At 45.0% G+C, this 18,869-nt stretch overlaps 1 protein-coding gene and 1 long non-coding RNA gene across 3 annotated transcripts in view; one reads left to right on the top strand and one right to left on the bottom strand.

The window, feature by feature from the left end:
* The window catches only part of luzp1 (leucine zipper protein 1), a 52,606-nt gene extending 51,309 nt beyond the window's left edge, over positions 1-1,297 (bottom strand). Inside the window, exon 1 of one of the 2 annotated variants that reach the window (XM_077239767.1) lies at positions 997-1,297. The gene's annotated coding sequence lies outside the window, so the exon portion shown is untranslated. The remainder of the gene's footprint in view (positions 1-996) is intronic. The other variant, XM_077239768.1, reaches the window with a different exon arrangement.
* Positions 1-18,869, top strand: part of LOC143747209 (uncharacterized) — a 480,968-nt gene that overhangs the window by 257,604 nt on the left and 204,495 nt on the right. The window lies entirely within an intron of this gene.

Below are 18,869 nucleotides of genomic sequence, written 5' to 3'. Positions count from 1 at the left end.
ACAGACTGCCAAAACACATGAGCTAGCCTCAATCTTCCTGTCCTCTGCCAAAGTCCCTTCAGATAAAGTCTTTGCCTTTACTCGAGTCAAAAATAAACAGATTTTTAGCCCAAGGCAAAAACAGGACTTTCCACTATGCCTAAATATGAGCCATGTAAGGTTAAGTTTCTGCTTAATGACATCAAAACGACACGCAACTCGCATCTCTAATAACGGCTGTCAACATTAATAGCAACAGCTAGAAATACATTTTCTAGGCTATTCCTGTCCGTGCCGACAGTAGTGCAGGTCGAGAAAAACACTGCGTCAAAAAGCTACACGTTACAGAAATTCACATTTAACACGGTATATCTGACAAGCGCGTTCAAGTTTAAGAGGGAAACAGGAATAAAATCAAATTATTTAAACTCTAACAGACCCAAGTTCTTAAACTCTGCGTTATTGTTCTTCGAGAAAGTGACTTTTCCTGTTTGGAAACAATATTCTAGAATAACGTTACGTCGGGTGTAACGTTACGTGGCGAGGAATTTAAATCGATTTGACATTTCAATGCTCGCGCACAACAAACTAACTTAAGTGCAAATAGAGCGTACATGTTGTACATGTAAACTTTATTTCGCTAACGTTACATAGTGCGATGCTGCGGACGTAGAACATCACAATCATACTGAGGGAATCTCTGTTTCAGCCTCCTAAAATCAGAACATACCCCATTACGTTTCAGTTGTCCCTCGACTACTAAACATCCGTCGTTTGGAAAGTCCCAGTTAAGTTTACAACCACATCGCTACGAGGCTGTTTCCTACATCAGCCACAAAATAGCTTGACTAAAATCACCGCAGTCCGGCGTATCGAGCTCCTCCGCTGCAGCGAACAGGAGGGGGAGGAGGGTGGCAAAGTTGCCGCAGTTAGGAGCTGTGTCTGGGGGCAAGTTTCGACCATTCAGCTCCCCTTCCACTAAACTAGCTTAATGGTCCCGCTTCGGATTTCTCTTACCTTGAGCACCAGGAGAAGAGTAGTGAGATTTTTTCGGAGGTAGCTCTCTGGAAGGGTAAACTACTCAGTCGCGTTTGACTTTTTGAGGATGAATAGATCAGCTCTCAGCAGGGTCCTCGCTAGTTCCTTCACTCTCACCCCCTCCCTTGCGCCGCAAGATCAAACCATCACATTCCTTCGACATACAAACAATGAAAAAGGTGGGTTTTCCTTTGCCAAGAAAGACCCACCCCTAGAACGACTACGCCGCCTGTGACCGCAGAAAGAACGCCCTGCCCGGGTAATACGGTCCCGCCTTCCCCGAGCGAAGAGTCTAAAGAGTGGATCAGTCGAGAGCTCTAGAGGAAACTTGAGGAATAACGGAAATCCAGTTCACAAGCTGGACTTTTTTTTTTTTAGCACTAATCAATACAGGTGTTAAAACATTTAAGAAAATGAAAGAAAAAAAATATTATATATATATATATATATATATATATATATATATATATATATATACCTGTATACACATTCACGTCACACATTCTGTCAATACGGATAAAACATATATATATATATAATATTTTTTTTCTTTCATTTTCTTAAATGTTTTAACACCTGTATTGATTAGTGCTAAAAAAAAAAAAAGTATATATATATGTGTATTATCCGTATTGACAGAATGTCTGACGTCACTGCAAAGGTGAGCACTGCAGTGTCCATTCCACTGTCAGGCAATGTTGCAGTAAAAAACAAACACAAAACCCGCCACACATTTAAGCAATTCCTTACACAATGCAAATAGTTCATATATTTCAAAATGATTTAAATGGTATTTAATTCCAATTTTAATGATATTTAATACAGTTTAATTGTATTAATAATTGCACCATGCCAGAAATATATTAACATTACCACCCACAAATAGTATAACAAATAAAACAATAATATTATTATCCTTTACCCTTGTATTGTTTTATTCAAAGTCATATCTTGATTATTATTGGGGTTTTTTTGTAAAATAATGTTTTGTTTTTTTATGTATTGTGCTTGCAAAGCAAAGAACTTGACCTGTTACCCAAAGGCAACAGTGCAGAACATTTTTTAACATATTTCCTAACCCTTTAAACACTTAATATTGGTCAGGAATAGTGCACACACACAAAAAAAAAAAAAAAAGCTGACTTTACAAGGGTTTCCAGAGTGGGATCTGAACCAGCATTTGATTGCTGGTGTAGAGCCTCAACCCACAAGCAACCACCAAAATCACAAACACCCTTATTTTTTTAGCAGCTACACTGTTTCACCAAACTTTGATTGCATTCTTTTTACTCTTCATTAGAGTAATTTCAAAGCAATGCATAGTGGTTTCTCATTAGAAAACCAACTCTCTCGCTCCACTTGTTTGATGTTGAGAAGAGAGATGGCGTGAATGTTATTTTCAAAGAAGAATTCAGGACAAACATTTATAACCACTCCACATGCACACAATCCTGTTTTAGGTCCAAAAAGAAAGGAAAGCATTTAATTCTGAAAGCAACAAGTATTAGTGTGGTGGCCAAGTTTTATTCTTGTGCTGCAATTTACTATTTAAGCACTCAGTGAACTAGGCATACATTTATTATTATAACAACATGAAAAGTGTATGAAAAAGTCAAATCTGCCCACCATGGTAAGACAAACACTGCGGTCATATGTATTTTGTTGCTTTCAACATATTAAAATAAGATAAGAGCAATCAATGAACCAGACTCACCTTATCACAGTCCAAGCTTCATATATGCTCTGTTGGGGATGGATGGTAATTAAAATGACTCTTTCTCCAGTGGCAGTGATCCTAAATAAGCACATAGCAGAAATAAAATGCTATAAACAGCCTACTGGCCTCAGAGTGGCTGAAGTAAAACCAACCAATTTACACCTGCCATAGTCAAGGATAATCTTCACTATATGCTTTTGACTTGCCTGGTTTAGGAATCTTACGCTGTATTATATTATCCTATTTATGTTTCTGCCATATAACAGTATTTTTTTTATCATTTAACTTTGCCTATTTCAAATTAACACTGTACTGGATTATATATCTAGTTAACTGTCTCTTACTGCATGTTGCAAACATCAAACATTAGGTTAAGAGGGTTACTTTGCCATAGGACAAGAGTCAAAATTTGGAAATTAAATGTAACAAATCATGTAAAAATGAATAATCTTTTATTGTAAAACTGAACAACATTTTATCAAACTTCGATAATTGCCTTAATCCTTTGAATAACTGAGAAGATATATTTAAACATTTCATAAAAAAATCACCTTTCAAGTTTATATTATACATGACATCAGCATATAAGAGTCAAATTGGAAGACCACAGGGACTCATCTAAAGATCACCCATTTAACAGTTCATCTATGAAATAAAAGATCAGTCATGAAAAGACATTATTGACAATATTCAAATCAGGAATGTCAGAATCAGAATGTGTAGTTTGTGCATAAAAAATGTCAGTCAAAACCAACACGTTAAACGATGTTCACTAACCAGCCAAAATTTTTTCATTTAGACTGGCGTTTTTTGTCTTTAGTATGCATTGTGAAGTATTTCACTCAGTTCTCTGATCATTCCGATTCAATTTCTGTGATTGAAGAACAAATTTATACTAACGTCACGTGCCTTATGTATTTTGCATGTTATCGTCTCTGACAGATAGCATGTTGAAGCCGCTCAGGCTGCCATTTTCTCCCTCTTCTCAGAAAGCAATGATGGATTCAAAACATATGGTTGTGTGAGTTTTCCCGGAAACACGTGTACTCGCTGGACCTCTGCTTATTTTTTGACAGACATTGATTTTGTGATATTCAAATGATATGGGTTTGAAAACAGATAGATCGTAAGGTAATAATTATTTATTTCTTAGCCAGCAAGTTTTCAGTGAAGAGATTGATGCCCATGATTGTGATATTTTGATGTTTTTAGTTCTAATATTCCAACCGACAAACAATCAATCAATCCTCTTTGCGTCATCTGGTGCTTGAGGCGTCTGCAAGGGAACTCCTTTTTGTTCTGTTGGTTGCTGTTGCGGGAGCGGTCTGCAGGGTGAGGCCTCTGGTCCTGAGTTCTTGCTCCACGGTTTGACGCCAGGTCTCTTTGGGTCTGCCCCGTTTCCTTTTTCCCTATGGAGTCCATCTCAGTGCCACCCTTGGTAGTGAGTCAGGGGGCATTGTGCAGACGTGGCCAAGCCATCTCCATTGACATGTTGCAATGGTTTAAGCGATGGTGTTTGTGCTCGTTCTATGCCGGAGTTCCTCGTTTGAGATCATATTAGGCCAGAAGATCCTCATGATCCGTCGCAGGCACTTAGTTTGGAAAACTTCTAGCTTGCGTTCGATGGTAGCAGTGGTCTTCCAGCACTCTGGGAGGAAGGACAAAAGGATGCTCAACACGTTGCTCTTAAAGATACGGATCTTCGTGTGGACGCTGAGTTTTATTTGTTGTCCTCCAGATGGGCTTTAGCATTGCGAAAGCCTGGTTGGCCTTCCTGATTCTTGTGGTGATTTTCTTTGTGCATTCTCCATCTGTGGCGACGCCTGCTGACCAGGTACATGAACATGTCCACTTCTTGCAAACGCTGGTCATTGATGTTGATTGGGTCGCCTAATCTAGTATTCTTCCTCAGCACTTGAGTCTTCCCCGTGTTGACTCAAAGACCTATAGTGCTTGCTCTCTGTGCCAACTGTGTGTCTTGTGTTGGATATCCTGGTATCTGCTTATCAGCAATCCGATGTCGTCGGCATAATCCAGGTTATCCAGCATTGAGGTCAGTGTCCACTGTGTTCCTTGTCTCCTGCCTTCTGTGGTGCGGCACATGATCCAGTCGATGGCCAGTGAGAAGAGGATTGGCGAGAGGATACAGCCTTGCTTCACTCCAGTTTTCACCTCGAATGGTTCAGTGAGCTGATTGTTGTGTATGACTCTACACTCAAAATTCTCGTACAGGGATTTGATGACGTTGACAAGTTTCTGGGGGATGCCATAATGTCTTAGGATCTTCCACAGGGAGGCTCGGTGCAGGCAGTCAAAGGCTTTTTCAAAATCCACAAAGACCACATAAAGGGGTCCATTCCACTCATGGGACTGCTCTAGAATCTGCCTCAGTGTAAAATGTGGTCGATGCATGACTTGCCCCTCCTAAAGCCTGCCTGTTCCTGGTGTAGGATGTCGTTCACAGCTGCTGTGATGCGCTGGAGAATGATGTGACTAAAGATCTTACTGGTGAGGGGTAGTAAGATGATTCCTCGCCAGTTGCAGTTCCCCAAATCTCCTTTCTTGGGGATTTTGACGATGATTCCGGTTTTCCAGTCATTCGGTGCTTCTTCACCATCCCAGATATTTTGGATAATCTGACAAAGAAGCTGCGGGGTCTCTATGTCTTCTGCCAGTAGCATTTCGGGACACACTCCATCATCACCAGGTGCCTTCCCATTCTTCAGCTTGTGGATGGCCTGCTTGACCTCCTCAACTGTGATGACGCCTTCTCTGCCTTTTTTCTGCCTTCTCTCTTCTATGCAATTCCACATCTCTTCTGATATCCACTCTGTCTTCTTACTATTTCTCAAGCCTAGGACTTCTTCTCCTGCGTCCTTCATTGCTCTGTTGAAATTTCCGATGGTTAGCACTGTCTCGTCTTCTAGAACACTAAACCTATTCCTTAGGGCTAACCTAAACTCTTCCTTCACTTTTGGGTCTTTTAACTTGGCCACATCGAAGCGCTAATTCCTGGATTGCCCTATCCTAGCTTTCATAAGCTTCAAAGTCACCTTGGCCACCAAAAGACTATGGTCGCTGCCGATGTCTAAGTGTTGTATCACTCGTACGTCCTGTACGAGTGTTTCCATCGACTGTTGATGATAATATGGCCGCTCTGATTGTGTGTTTTGCCGTCCGGTGACATTCATTTGAGTTTGTGGATATCCTTTTGCTCGAACAGGGTCCCTCCTATGACCAAGCCGTTCTCTTCACAGAGGTTGGCCAGTCTCTCTCCATTGTTGGTCATCACCCCTATCCATGACACCCCATGGTCTCTTTCTGTCTTTATTGTCGCAGCTGACCATAAACGTTTAAATCGCCAAGCAGCATCAGCACATCATGTCGAGGGGAGTCTCCTAAGAAGGATTGAAGAGCATCGTAGAAGGTGTCCTTGTCCTTTTCCTCTGCGCCATCCATTGGTGCATAGGCCACAACAACAGATAGCTTGGCGTACTTGGAGTTCAGCCTGACGTACAGCAGGTGCTCGTTCATGGGTTTCCACTGTAGAATGGTTTTTGCCTTGTTCTTGCTGATAATGGTCGGCGACTCCCTCCCCGGTGGATATTTTTCTTCCTTCCGGACCAGATGATGACCTCTCCAGTGTTCAACTTCTGTTTGCCGGCACCAGTCCATTGCACTTCTGTCACACCCATAAGGGTCAGGTTGTAGCGGTTCAGTTCGCACACTGCTTGTTCCAGCTTTCCAGTTTGGTAGAGCATTCGCACGTTCCAGCATCCAATTCTTATCCATGGTTTCGGTTTCAGGAGATCCGCTATTGGGAAGGAGACGTCCTTGTGGCTTTGGTCTCTATCCGTCATGAAGCCAGTTTCCTGGTCTGCTTCCCTCCAGATGTTGTTTGTTCACTTTTTGTTGTTTCTGTAGCAAGAGTTGTTTTTAACGGGGTGGGGTTGCTAACCCCACGCCCAACCCTCCTCCTTTTTCAGCCGGGCTTGGGACTGTCCTTTGCGGACGTTATGAAGCAACGACAATACTTTTTGTATTTATAAAAAAATATATACAAAAAGTATTCTCTTCACTTCATAATATTAAGGTTGAACCACTGTATTCACATGGACTATTTTAACAATGTTTTTACCTTTCTGTCCCTTGAAAGTTGCAATGACGTTGCTGTCGATGGAGGGACAGAAAGCTCTCAGATTTCATAAAAAATATCTTCATTTGTGTTCCGAAGATGAACGAAGGTCTTATGGGTTTTGAACGACATGAGGGTGAGTAATTAATGACAGAATTTAAATTTTTGGGTGAACTAACCCTTTAAATAAATTACCTGTTTCTCAGAGACTGACATAGGCTATTTGGCTTGTCAAAAATGTTACATTCAACTGTCTTTTTTTTTTTGAAAAAAAATTTGTTGACTTTTTAAAATCAAGATAATTTTTTACCAGTCTCTTATAATAAAAATATTTTATTTAAACCTGTGAAAATGCAGATCATAGTGCAAGTAATAGTGAAAAAAAGTGGCTAAGTGGCTTTCAGATCTCTCTCACTCCACAAGCTGTCATCGGTTAAATCAAAACAAAGTCCTTCACTCTTCAACTATTTTTGAATAAGGCCACTGCATGTTACAGCAGGAGAGACTGTAGGTGGGAGAAAATCCCAAGTTCGAACTGTTTGGTGAATGGGTTGAATTGGTGAAGGGTTATCGCAAAATATTCGTAAAGAAATGTTGTTCCAGGATCAACAAAATATGTTGATCCAGGAACATATCTTACTTGGCAAAAGCATGGTGACCACCATAATAGACACTGACTTGAACCCCCCCAACCCCCGCCAAAGTTATTGCCTTTCAAAAAATAACATACAAAATTAGTATGTTATATGCTTTGCTTGAAAGTTGGAATTACTTTGGTGGGGAAAAGAAAAAGTATAGGTTATGGAGATCACAAACTCAATATTGATTTGTTCAGTCGTTGCCTCACCATAGGATCTCGAGGCCCTTACTTGTGAGATCACAACAAGTTAATATGACGTTCCCAACAATTCAATATTTTGTAGAAGCGACATATTATCATGCTCCCACAAGTTAATATTTCGTGCCAACGACATGGACTGAAGATGTCCCCTCCAGGTCACTGCAGTTGAATCCCATAAAATCTGTTAAGTGGGGGATAAATCATTAAAAGAACAGCCTCAAACGTGTGAAATGCATGCTTTAAAACAGCATGGCATGATGGGACATGCCCAGGTATCAGTCTGTCACAACACAAGTGAGAGAGGTCTTGACTGCTGGCATATTTTTCACTATCTCCCACATTCAAATGTCAACTTGCAGATATAAGGAGAAGAGATTTTTTATTGAGTAAAATACAAGCTGTTTTATCTTAAGTGCTGAGCTGTGAATCATCCATAATATACCTGGACATTCAGAGGAGCCTCTAGGCATATTGAAACTCTCAGCCAAACAATATCTAGAGTCAGAACTAAGATGCCTCACCATCATGTCTCTCTCACTATTGTTTACGGCACAGTCCGGAGACGTAAGCAAACAGTGTGTTGTTATGTCATCTCATTGCAAGGGGTGTTTGTGTGGAGTAAAGGGCTCAACAGAATGTGCTTCAGCTTTTTCTGGAATGTGGCTCCGTCTATCTCCATAATTTCGCTTGATGCCTTTGGGCTTCAGGCCAACATTCCCCAAAGAGCACCTTGGTGAATTTGCTCCATCGCTTTTCAGATTCCATCAGCAGGACCTGCCCTCTGTAAGAAATGATTGAAGTTTTAAGAATTGCAATGAAAATGATGGTTTTAAAAGTATTCACTCATTAGTGTGGTTTCTCAGTTATGTGAAAATAATTGTTTTACCAATAACATAATTGTGAGTGTGATACATCAAAATAAAGCTAATTCTGAGTACATAAACTTACTGAATCAACATTTAACTGACTTGAGCTGAAAATTGCCGTTTGTAGAGCTGTGCAAACCTAGATTGAACTTGTTTCATAATTGATGAACTTTGCACTGACAAAGTTATTAAACTGAATTTAAAACTAAATTTGAGCTGAATAATGATGCTATAGTTTTTTTATAGAGCTCCTTTGCTGAAATTGAATTTGTTTCATAATTGATGAGTTTTACAACATGTACACTGTTTTTTCCTGTTTATTAATGTGAATAAAACAATCTGTATATAAAGCTTTATATAAATGAATGAGAGTTAATCTGTTGTCAGGGTTATATTCTGTTTGTGTGTGTGTGTGTGTGTGTGTGTGTGTGTGTGTGTGTGTGTGTGTGTGTGTGTGTGTGTGTGTGTGTGTGTTCAGTTTCCGTTTGCCTGTTTTTCTTTGATCCAGTTTTCCCATGTTTCCTTGGTTCATCTACTTCACCTGTCCTGATCTTGATCTTGCTAGCTCCTTTGTTTTCAATTGTTGTTAAGCCCTCAGTTCCTGTCAGTTCTTTGTCCTGGATTGTTTAACATCAATGTGTATGTGGTTGTTTTTCCTCCGAGTTATTCTCCTGTTTATTGTTTTAATTCTTGGATTAAGATCTATTTTGAGGATCTCCTTCATTGTGCGCTTCATGTCAGCCACCCACCGTGACAGCTGTACCCTATTATAAAGCGCTACATAAATAAATGAGAGTTCTCTTACGAGAGGTTCTCTCGTATTGCGTAAGTTTAGCTTACGCTATGGGAAAGATCCATCTTCTCGAGATATTGAAGCCAAAAAATTATCCTTAATTTTGTTTTCCAGACCTAGAGCAGGCCATCTCGCGTGCTCATTGGCTGCCCTGCGGGCAACTGCTGCAGCCTACCAGTGAGCCCGGGGTGACGTCACGCTCAATGAAGGGCGCCCACGCCTTCATAGCGTCACAGCCCGCCAGAATGGGCGTGGCTTAGCATATAAACATAGGGGCAGTAGGCTGACTTCCCTGATTTTTCGTCTCTTCAGCGAGCTCTTCGCATCGCTGGATCTGAGAGAAGCCACCGCCGCCAGCGAACAGCCAGCTTAGGACAGCGCTGAGGAAGCCGGCCCCCTTCGCCACCTTCAGCCATCCGTGCAAGCTACGCTATCCGTCGACGTATCCTTTACCTTGCTAAAACCTATTCTAAAAGAGCAGCGAGTGTCTTTTTTAAGACGCCTCGCACTTCCGGGGCTGCGAGCTATGTGAAGCGCTTCCGCTGTCGACCCTGCGGGCTCGACCCGAAGCCTTTGACACCCCCCGCCCCTCCTCACCGACGCGCAGCTGCCGCTCACGAGCCTCACTGCTGTCGCATCTGAGGATGAGGCCGAGGGACACGTACGAGCACGCGGCTAGCTCTCTTTACGTTACAAGAGAGCTACTCGTGTCCCCGTTCGCGCGTCATCTGTGTTATATGTAGGTCCCGTGCCCACTACTCGTGCGCGCGCCCTCGTACAAACACTGTTCCAGTTCTGCTCGACCACCAAGCACGCGGCTAGCTCTCTTTACGTTACAAGAGAGCTACCCGGCCCTCGAGTCCCCGTTCGCGTCATGCAGAGCCCTCTCGAGCTCTCTGCATGACCCGGACGGGCTTGCGCGCCGCCGTCGAAATGTCTCGCCCCGTCAGTCCCCTTAGATAAGGCTACTGCAGCGGTGTATTTGGCAGCCAACGAGCCGGTAATGCAACCCGCTCGCCTGCACACATCCGCCGTTTTCGCGGCGACCCAGAGAAATCTCAAGTGAGGAGCAGCATAATGTCAGGTTAAGAATGCAAGTTACGTGCCCGCTCACGAGCTCTCACGCTTACTAACAGACACATCGCCTCCGAAAAGACTCGCGTGTCCCGCTGTGGCCGGACCGCCGACAAAGTTTATTCCCTGTCGGTCCCCTTCAAACAGGCTACTGCAGTGGCTCAATTAGCAGCCAACGAGCCGGTTTGTTTACCCTCTCGCCTGCACACAAACGCCGTTTTCACGGCGACCCAGAAAAATCTCAAAAATAGTATAATGTCTGGTCCGGCTCATGCCGTCGGTGTTGTAAGTGTAGTGAAAGTGCCCACGCCCCAGTGTTCACCCCTACACATAAGCACTCTGAATCTCGCAGAGCACACTCTCATAAAGCGCAGAAAAGCCGCTCGAGTGTTGAATGTAAGAAATGTGTCCACAAGTCTGTGCCCACTATCTATCCGCTCTGTTACACGATCAAGAAAGCAGGTTATGAATGTAAGTCTCGTTACCGCCAGAGTGCATTCACGCTTGCTAATACAAACCTCCCCCCGGGCTCCGCCGGCGCGTTTAAGTGTCATCACAAAACGCAAGGCATTAATAAAACGCTCCCCATCCATTGTGATCGGGGCGTCAATTACACTTGTAAGTCTTGTGCACGCGCTCACGCTTACAGGAATCTTTTCCGCCCGGAGCGCTGCTCGCGCGTCCAAAGTGACAAAAGAATGTTCCTTATCCCTAATGATTGGGACATCTCACATAAATCAGCCGGTTTCGGCTTTTCAGCGAGCAGCCATTGCCCAGAACCAAGAGCGCGCGCGCCGCGCTTTCGGCTCCGGTTCAGTTTCACAAGCCCGCAAATGGCGGCGCTCTGAACCCGGAGGCCATTCGCCCCCTAGCGGCTCACATAGCTGCGTGGGAAACTATCCCAGGGATTTCAAAATGGGTGCTGAGCACAATAAAGCAGGGCTATACACTTCAATTCATTCGCAGTCCCCCGCGCTTTCAAGCCGGGACCGCGACGATAGTGAATGCGGAAGTAGCACACCTACTTCACGCAGAAATAGCAAAGCTGCTGTGCAAAGGGGCGATAGAAAAGGTGCCGCCTTCTCTGAGCGAGTCAGGCTTTTACAGCCGATATTTTTCTCGTACCCAAGAAGGACGGAGCCTTCAGACCTATCCTAGATCTGAGACATTTGAACAAAGTGCTTGCGAAAAGGCCGTTCAAAATGCGTGCGACCAGGAAAATCATCGCGCACGTTCGCCCGAGGGACTGGTTTATTTCTCTAGATCTGAAGGATGCCTATTTTCAGATTCAGATAATACCCCGTCACAGGCAATTGTTGAGATTCGCCTTCGACGGTCAGGTATATCAATACACCATCCTGCCGTTCGGCCTGTCCCTAGCACCCCGTACATTTACGAAGTGCATGGATGCGGCGCTCGCCCCCCTGAGAAGTCAGGGGCTGCAAATAATGAACTATCTGGACGATTGGCTGATATTGGCACAGTCAGAGACAGAACTGCTGTCTCACAGAACAGTGCTTCTCAGTCACCTGGAAAGCTTGGGTCTCACGGTCAACTGGACCAAGAGCTCATTACTGCCCAGCCAGTCAATTTCCTTTTTAGGAATAGAACTGGACTCGGTGACCATGACGGCTCGTTTATCGACACAGCGCGCGCGCCAGTGTTCGCCACCTAGCCGCATCTTTCCAGAAGGGCAGCTATCTCCCTTTGAAAACATTTCAAAGGATGTTGGGCTGTATGGCATCAGCTGCACTGGTGCTTCAGCTGGGCCTACTGCGCATGCGCCCGCTCCAACGCTGGTCGGCCAGAAAATCAGAGTGACTCAGACCTGCATAGCGGCTCTGCAGCCCTGGTTAGAAGCCGACTGGTACCAGCAGGGAGTGATGATGGGAACCATCTCTTATCGGAAAGTCATTTCGACAGACGCGTCAAACTCGGGTTGGGGCGCGCTGTTCGAGGGCAGACCGGTCTTCGGCCAGTGGTCAGAACAAAATAAGTTTTTTCACATAAATTGTCTGGAGATGATAGCGGTCGAGAACGCGCTGAAGCGCTTCCTCCCGTTCATACAGGACCAACATGTTCTTGTCCGTTCGGACAACATGTCTGTAGTATCCTATGTAACCCGTCAGGGCGGTGTCAGATCCAGAAATCTCTGCAATCTGACGGAACGCCTCCTTATTTGGTCTCAGATGCACCTGCGCTCGCTGAGGGCGGTGCCTGGCCATTTGAACGAGGGCCTAGACAAACTGTCCAGGGACAATGTTCCCCCAGGGGAATGGTCCCTGCACCCCTAAACGGTCCAGAAGCTGTGGCGCCTATTCGGCAGAGTGGAAGTCAACCTATTTGCGTCAAAAGACAACGCTCAATGCCTGACGTTCTTCTCGAAGGACGGGGACGCGCTGGCCCAGGTTGGCCCAGCCTCCCGCTATATGCTTTCCCTCCGGTCTCCCTGTTACCACAGGTGATCAAGAGAATCAGGGAAACGCGCCACTCGGTGCTCCAAATAGCCCCGCGTTGGGAGAATCAGATTGGTTCCCGGAACTAGCACGGCTGACACATACAGCTCCGTGGGCGATTCCGGTGAGGGCGGATCTCCTCTCTCAGGCTCGCGGCACGATCTGGTATCCCCATCCAGAGCGCTGGTCTCTGCACGCATGGTTGATCAACGGGTACTCATTGCCCTGCCAGAAGAAGTGATGAACACGATCACGCAGTCTAGAGCTCCTTCCACGAGAAGGCTCTACTCGTCTAAATGGTCGGTGTTCTCCGGATGGTGCACCGACAGAGGTCTGGACCCACGGACAGGCGGGGTGGCGCATCTGCTCACCTTCCTACAAGAGCTGTTGGATAAGGGGAGGTCCCCATCAACGCTCAAAGTATACGTGGCGGCCGTGGCAGCGTTCGTAGAATCGACACACGGCCAGTCACTGGGAAGTCATGAGTTGGTCATCCGCTTCCTTAGAGGAGCTAGAAGGATGAACCCGCTGCGCCCCCGTCGGTTCCTATGTGGGATCTTTCATTGGTCCTCGAGGCCCTGAAAGCCTTTCCATTTGAACCACTAGACTCCGTGGGGTTGAAATATCTATCACTGAAAACCGTCTTTCTGACTGCACTGTCGTCAGTAAAACGTGTGGTGGACCTGCACGCACTGCCTGTTAGCGCGTCGTGTCTTGAGTTCAGGCCGAATGACTCTAAAGTCATCCTCAGACCTAGACATGGCTATGTTCCTAAAGTGATGGGCACTCCATTCAGAGCGCAAGTTATTTTGCTGTCAGCTCTGCCAGCATCTGACAGCGAAAATGATGTGAATCTCATCTGCCCTGTCAGGGCGCTGATATTTTACATTACGTGCTCCGCCTCCTTCAGGCGTTCAAAACAGCTTTTTTGTTTCGTTTGGTGGGCGCACCAAGGGTCTCGCCTCCTCGAAACAGAGCCTGTCCAGATGGATAGTGGACGCTATAGCGGCTGTTTACGCGTCAAAAAGTCTGCAATGCCCTCTGGGCATCAGGGCTCATTCCACGAGAGGCGTGGCCTTGTCGTGGGCATGGTCCAGTGGGATTTCTATCCATGACATATGTGTAGCGGCGGGCTGGAGCTCCCCGTCTACCTTTGTCAGGTTTAATAACCTAGAAGTTCCTGCCTTGCAGGCTAAACTGTTGTCAGTGTGAAGGAGAGGTGTATTCTGCCCAGATCATCCTGCTCAGATCACTCTCACGTGACTCAGCTCTCCTGGTTGAGCTGCACTAGTAGGGTATGTGCCATGTGCCTATACAGACCGGCGCGCCGCTCTGTATTCCCTATGTGTGCTTGTGTACAAGTGATGGCCCGCGTGGCTGGCCACCTTATTTTTTCCACTTATGGGGTTCCCCTGAAAGTTCGGGGTCTCATGGTGGATGCTTGGCGTGCACAGCGTTGACAAAGTGTTCCCTTAGCGTAAGCTAAACTTACGCAATACGAGAGAACCTCTCGTAAGAGAACGATACTCGGTTACTAACGTAACCTCGGTTCTCTCTAGAGAGGGAACGAGTATTGCGTAACCGGCCGTGCTCGCGCCACGAGCGACTTCGCTTCAGTCGACGAAAAACCAGGGAAGTCAGCCTACAGCCCCTATGTTTATAGGCTAAGCCACACCCATTCTGGCGTGCTTTGACGCTATGAAGGCGCGGGCGCCCTTCATTGGGCGTGACGTCACGCCGGGCTCACTGGTAGGCTGCAGCAGGTACCCACAGGGCAGCCAATGAGCACGCAAGATGGCATTCTCTAGGTCTGCTAGCTGCTGCACTGCGTTGACAATAAATACAAAATTAAGGATAATTTTTTGGCTTCAATATCTCGAGAAGATGAATCTTTCCCGTAGCGTAAGCTAAACTTACGCAATACTCGTTCCCTCTCTAGATAGAACCGAGGTTACGTTAGTAACCGAGTATCGTTTTCTTGACTTGATATTTTAGACACACTATTGCAAGTTACTTCAGTGATCAAAAATAGTTCCAAACGGCCACAGCAAAATTTATGTTATAGGCTACGTCTTGCTGGTCTACAGTTGTGGTTTAGTTCCAGAATTAATCTGTATTTTTGAGCGAATTGGTTCAATGCATGATTCAGAGATTCATAACGATAGTCGCCACCTTCTAGTGATGTAGTCTGCTGTTGGACTGTATCAGGACAGACAGATAGATGGACGGACAGACAGACGGATGGATGGATGAATGGTTTACTCCAGCAGCATGTTTCTCATCTCTGTTGCAGGCACTATCATAACAAACAGTAGTTTGGTTAGAGACTATCATTAACTTTAATCCAGAATTTAGCTTGTGGCTCCATCAGGGCTAGGGCTTGTGTGCATGTTGCTAAAGTTAATATCTATTAAAAATAAAGTAGCATTGCATGAGGAAACTTACATCAACTGTAAAAATGTGTAAAAATACTTTCTCTTTTTCAAATTTATGACCTTTGTCTTTTAACAGGAAAGGAAAGTGGCATAACTTTGAGATATTTGTTGCTGTTTTTATTATTTTCTTTTCTTACTCTATCCTCTGCAGAATTGGATCGTTCTTGACTGTCTCTGACTGATGTGAGCACTGTGAGAGAATATATAAAAGGAATTGTTGTAGCATACTGTATATACTTGCCTGAAGGGGGAGTGACTGCTCTGTCTGATTTTCCGTTTTTGCATTGCCATAGCTAAACATTCTATACTAATATTTGTTGTTTTACTAAAAGTTTTACTTGAGTTGTAAATATGGATAAATATATAATTCTCATTAGGGAAGCTGTAAAGTGAGCGCTATTACTTTTTTTGTAATATTTTATTTTGATGTTCACAGTTAGTTTGGTGATTTTTAAACTAGTTTGGTGAGCTTCAACCATATGGGGTCCTAACTGGGAATTACAGATCGTACAGAATTAGCTTTTTTTGTTGTTGAGATTTTTTTTCATATATTTGTGGAATCAATACAGAAGTAAATGAATAAGAGACAATATTCTTGATAACTTGGTGCCCCCATGTGGTCACTATGAAATCTGTAGATTGAAGAGAGAGAGAGAGAGAGAGAGAGAGAGAGAGAGAGAGAGAGAGAGAGAGAGAGAGAGAGAGAGAGAGAGAGAGGGAGAGAGAGAGACCTTATTAGGTGGAAAATGCATGATTGCATGCTTCTACTTTTTATACACTTTAACAGGCACTTCAACAATTTGTTAGCGCACGTTTTTAGTTAATACATCATTTGTAAATGTTCTTAATGCGGTACACAGAAAAGTGTAGTTATGTAATTTCAAGTATAAAAATACCTAGATCATTGTATGTACTTAAAGTGCAAAAATAATTTATAAATAGTAAACTCTAAGTATGATGTTAGGTTCACTTAAAGTAACTTACAAATATACTTGCATTATAAAACTAAGAAACTATAGTTTACACTTCAAAGTGTTCTTCCATAAACAGAAAAATGTGTTACAAGTATTCAACTAGTAAACTACTTTTTGAGTAGGGAGGTGGGTGTTGCATGTTGATGAATAAGGACGCTACACAAACTGTGGGTTAAGATACATGTATTGAAATATTGCAGAACTGGCACGAACCTGGTAGCACAACACTGTTGACTTCCTATAACATGTTAACATACCCAATTACCCCACAGAGTGGAGCTGCTGCCTAAACAGTACAACACCCTGTAACATCTCTCTTCCTGAAGTAAGATATCCAAGCATTGATTGCCATTGTCAACAAACCTGAACTTCATTAAACTCATGTTAACTCAGCAGAGAACGGCCCGACTTAATAACATGGTTTTACAATGAACTGAAAAACCCTAATTTACCAAAAATAGCTGTTGGAACACAAATGCTGATATGAGAGCTGCTAACAGTGTTCTTGTTTAAAAGTGTTCGCTTTTCTTATTCAGTTAGCCCCACTTAAAGGTTCAATCTATCCCGAGGCTTAATTAGCCTGACACTCCGGGAGTATGCCTGACCCTGCTCCTCACGGTGTAGCGTGCAAATGGTTTGTGATGAATGGGGTGCAACCCCATGACTGGTGCCTGTCTCTTCACTGCTCCGGGGAACATTCTAGATGCCCTGATGACAGCGAGGGGACTCTCTCCGCTGGTCTAAGATCGACCCTGTTGCGACGGTATGTCTTCCCCTCCACATTAACAAAATAGGACCTGGGGCCCACCTGCTGCAGGCACACCCCTTTTCTCCACCGGCCAGTCCTGTCTCCGGGGACTGGTTTCATCCTGATGGGCTTGCCTACGTTCAGCTCAGGTAAATCTTTGGCTGTTGTGTCATAGTTCAGTTTCGCCATCTGCCGTTTCACACACAGTTTGTCCGGTATCTCATTGATGACCCGGGGCATTAGGAGCTGGTCCGCCACAAGGAGGTGCGTCCTCAGTCTCCACGACATCAGCCGCAGTGCTGGACTGCAGAGCAATCCTTCCGTGGGTGTGTTTCTCCAATGGAGAATAGCTTTCCATGGGTCCTCGCCAGCAAACGCGGCTCTTCTGCACAGGCTTTTTACAATCTTTACTGCCGACTCTGCTTTGCCATTGGCTTTTGGGTGTCTTGGCGATGAGGTAACATGCTCAAAGCTCCACATGCAAACTGACATCCACAGTCAGAAATGACCCGGTCTGGTATGCCATGGCGTGCAAATTGAGCTTTGCACCTCAGGATCTTAGTTTCAGCTGAGAGGTAAGGGAGCAGATCGACCTCCCGGAAGTCAGAGTAGTGGTCCACCACGAGCAGGAAATCCTGTCCTGCATGGTTGAACAGGTCCATGCTCACCATCTGCCAGGGACGTGTGGGTAGTGGGTGAGACATCATGGTCTCCTTCTGTTGTTCATGTGTTTACTCATTGCACACGGAGTACTGTTGCACAAAGTCTTTGATTTCCCCCTGCATGTTGGGCCAGAATAGAGTGTCACGGGCTTGCCTGTAGCAAGCCTCTCCCCCTATGTGGCTGTAGTGAATCCATCTCAGCATTTCTGGTCGCAAAGTTTTAGGAATTATAACACGCTGGCTCCTGAAGAGTATGCTGTCTTGCACACTGATTTCGTCTCTGATGGCCCAGTACCCTCTAATGACTATGGGTGTCTCCTCTCTGCAGTCTGGCCATCCTTCAAGCACAACAGTCTTGAGCACCTGAAGGCACTCATCCTTCTCTGTGTGTTGTCGGATTTGTGTGAGGCGTTGGCTGGTGACGTTCAGATACTCTGTCTGCTGAATTACTGTGGTATCGTACTGTTCCTGCTGTAGGCCATTTCCCGCCTGTACTGTGTGTCTGTGCTCTGTGGTGGGGTAGCAGCTCTGCTGAGCGTGTCACTGATGTACATTTCCGGGCCTGGCTTGTACACCACTTTGAGGCAGTAGTTCTGAAGCGTAAGGAACATGCTCTAGAGGCGCTTTGGTGCACTGAGGAGGGGCTTACTGAAGATAGACACCAACGGGCCGTGATCTGTCTCTAACATCACCCCTCCCATATAGGTGGTATTGGAATTGCTGACAGGCAAATACAATGCTCAGGCACTCCTTTTCTATTTGTGCATAATTTTGCTCTGTTTGGGACAATGCACGGGATGCAAATGCAACTGGTTGCCCTTCCTGCAGCAAGCAGCAGCCCAGGCCTGTCTGGCTGGAATCGCTTTGTATGGTGACCGGCCTGTTAATGTCATAATACCTCAAAACAGGTACCGCTGTGATCAGCGTCTTGATCTCCTTAATGACTGAGTCATGCTTTGGCAGCCAGTACCACTGTACATACTTATCCAACGGCCTCCTAAGTGGTTCACAGACCTCTGATAAGCGCGGCATGAACTTGGATAGGTAGTTCACAAACCCCACAAATCGCTGCACGCCCTTAGGGTCAGTGGGGTTGGGCATGTCCAGAACTGCTCTGACCTTGTCAGGGTCAGCTTTGAGGCCCTCGGCCG

This window comes from Siphateles boraxobius, unplaced genomic scaffold (genome assembly GCF_051911475.1).
Source record: "Siphateles boraxobius isolate OS27281-9 unplaced genomic scaffold, OSU_SipBor_1 22, whole genome shotgun sequence".
In the NCBI taxonomy this organism is placed as follows: Eukaryota; Metazoa; Chordata; class Actinopteri; order Cypriniformes; family Leuciscidae; genus Siphateles; species Siphateles boraxobius.
The sequence above is the reverse complement of the archived record's forward strand: the minus strand, read 5'-3'. Positions and strand labels throughout refer to the sequence as shown.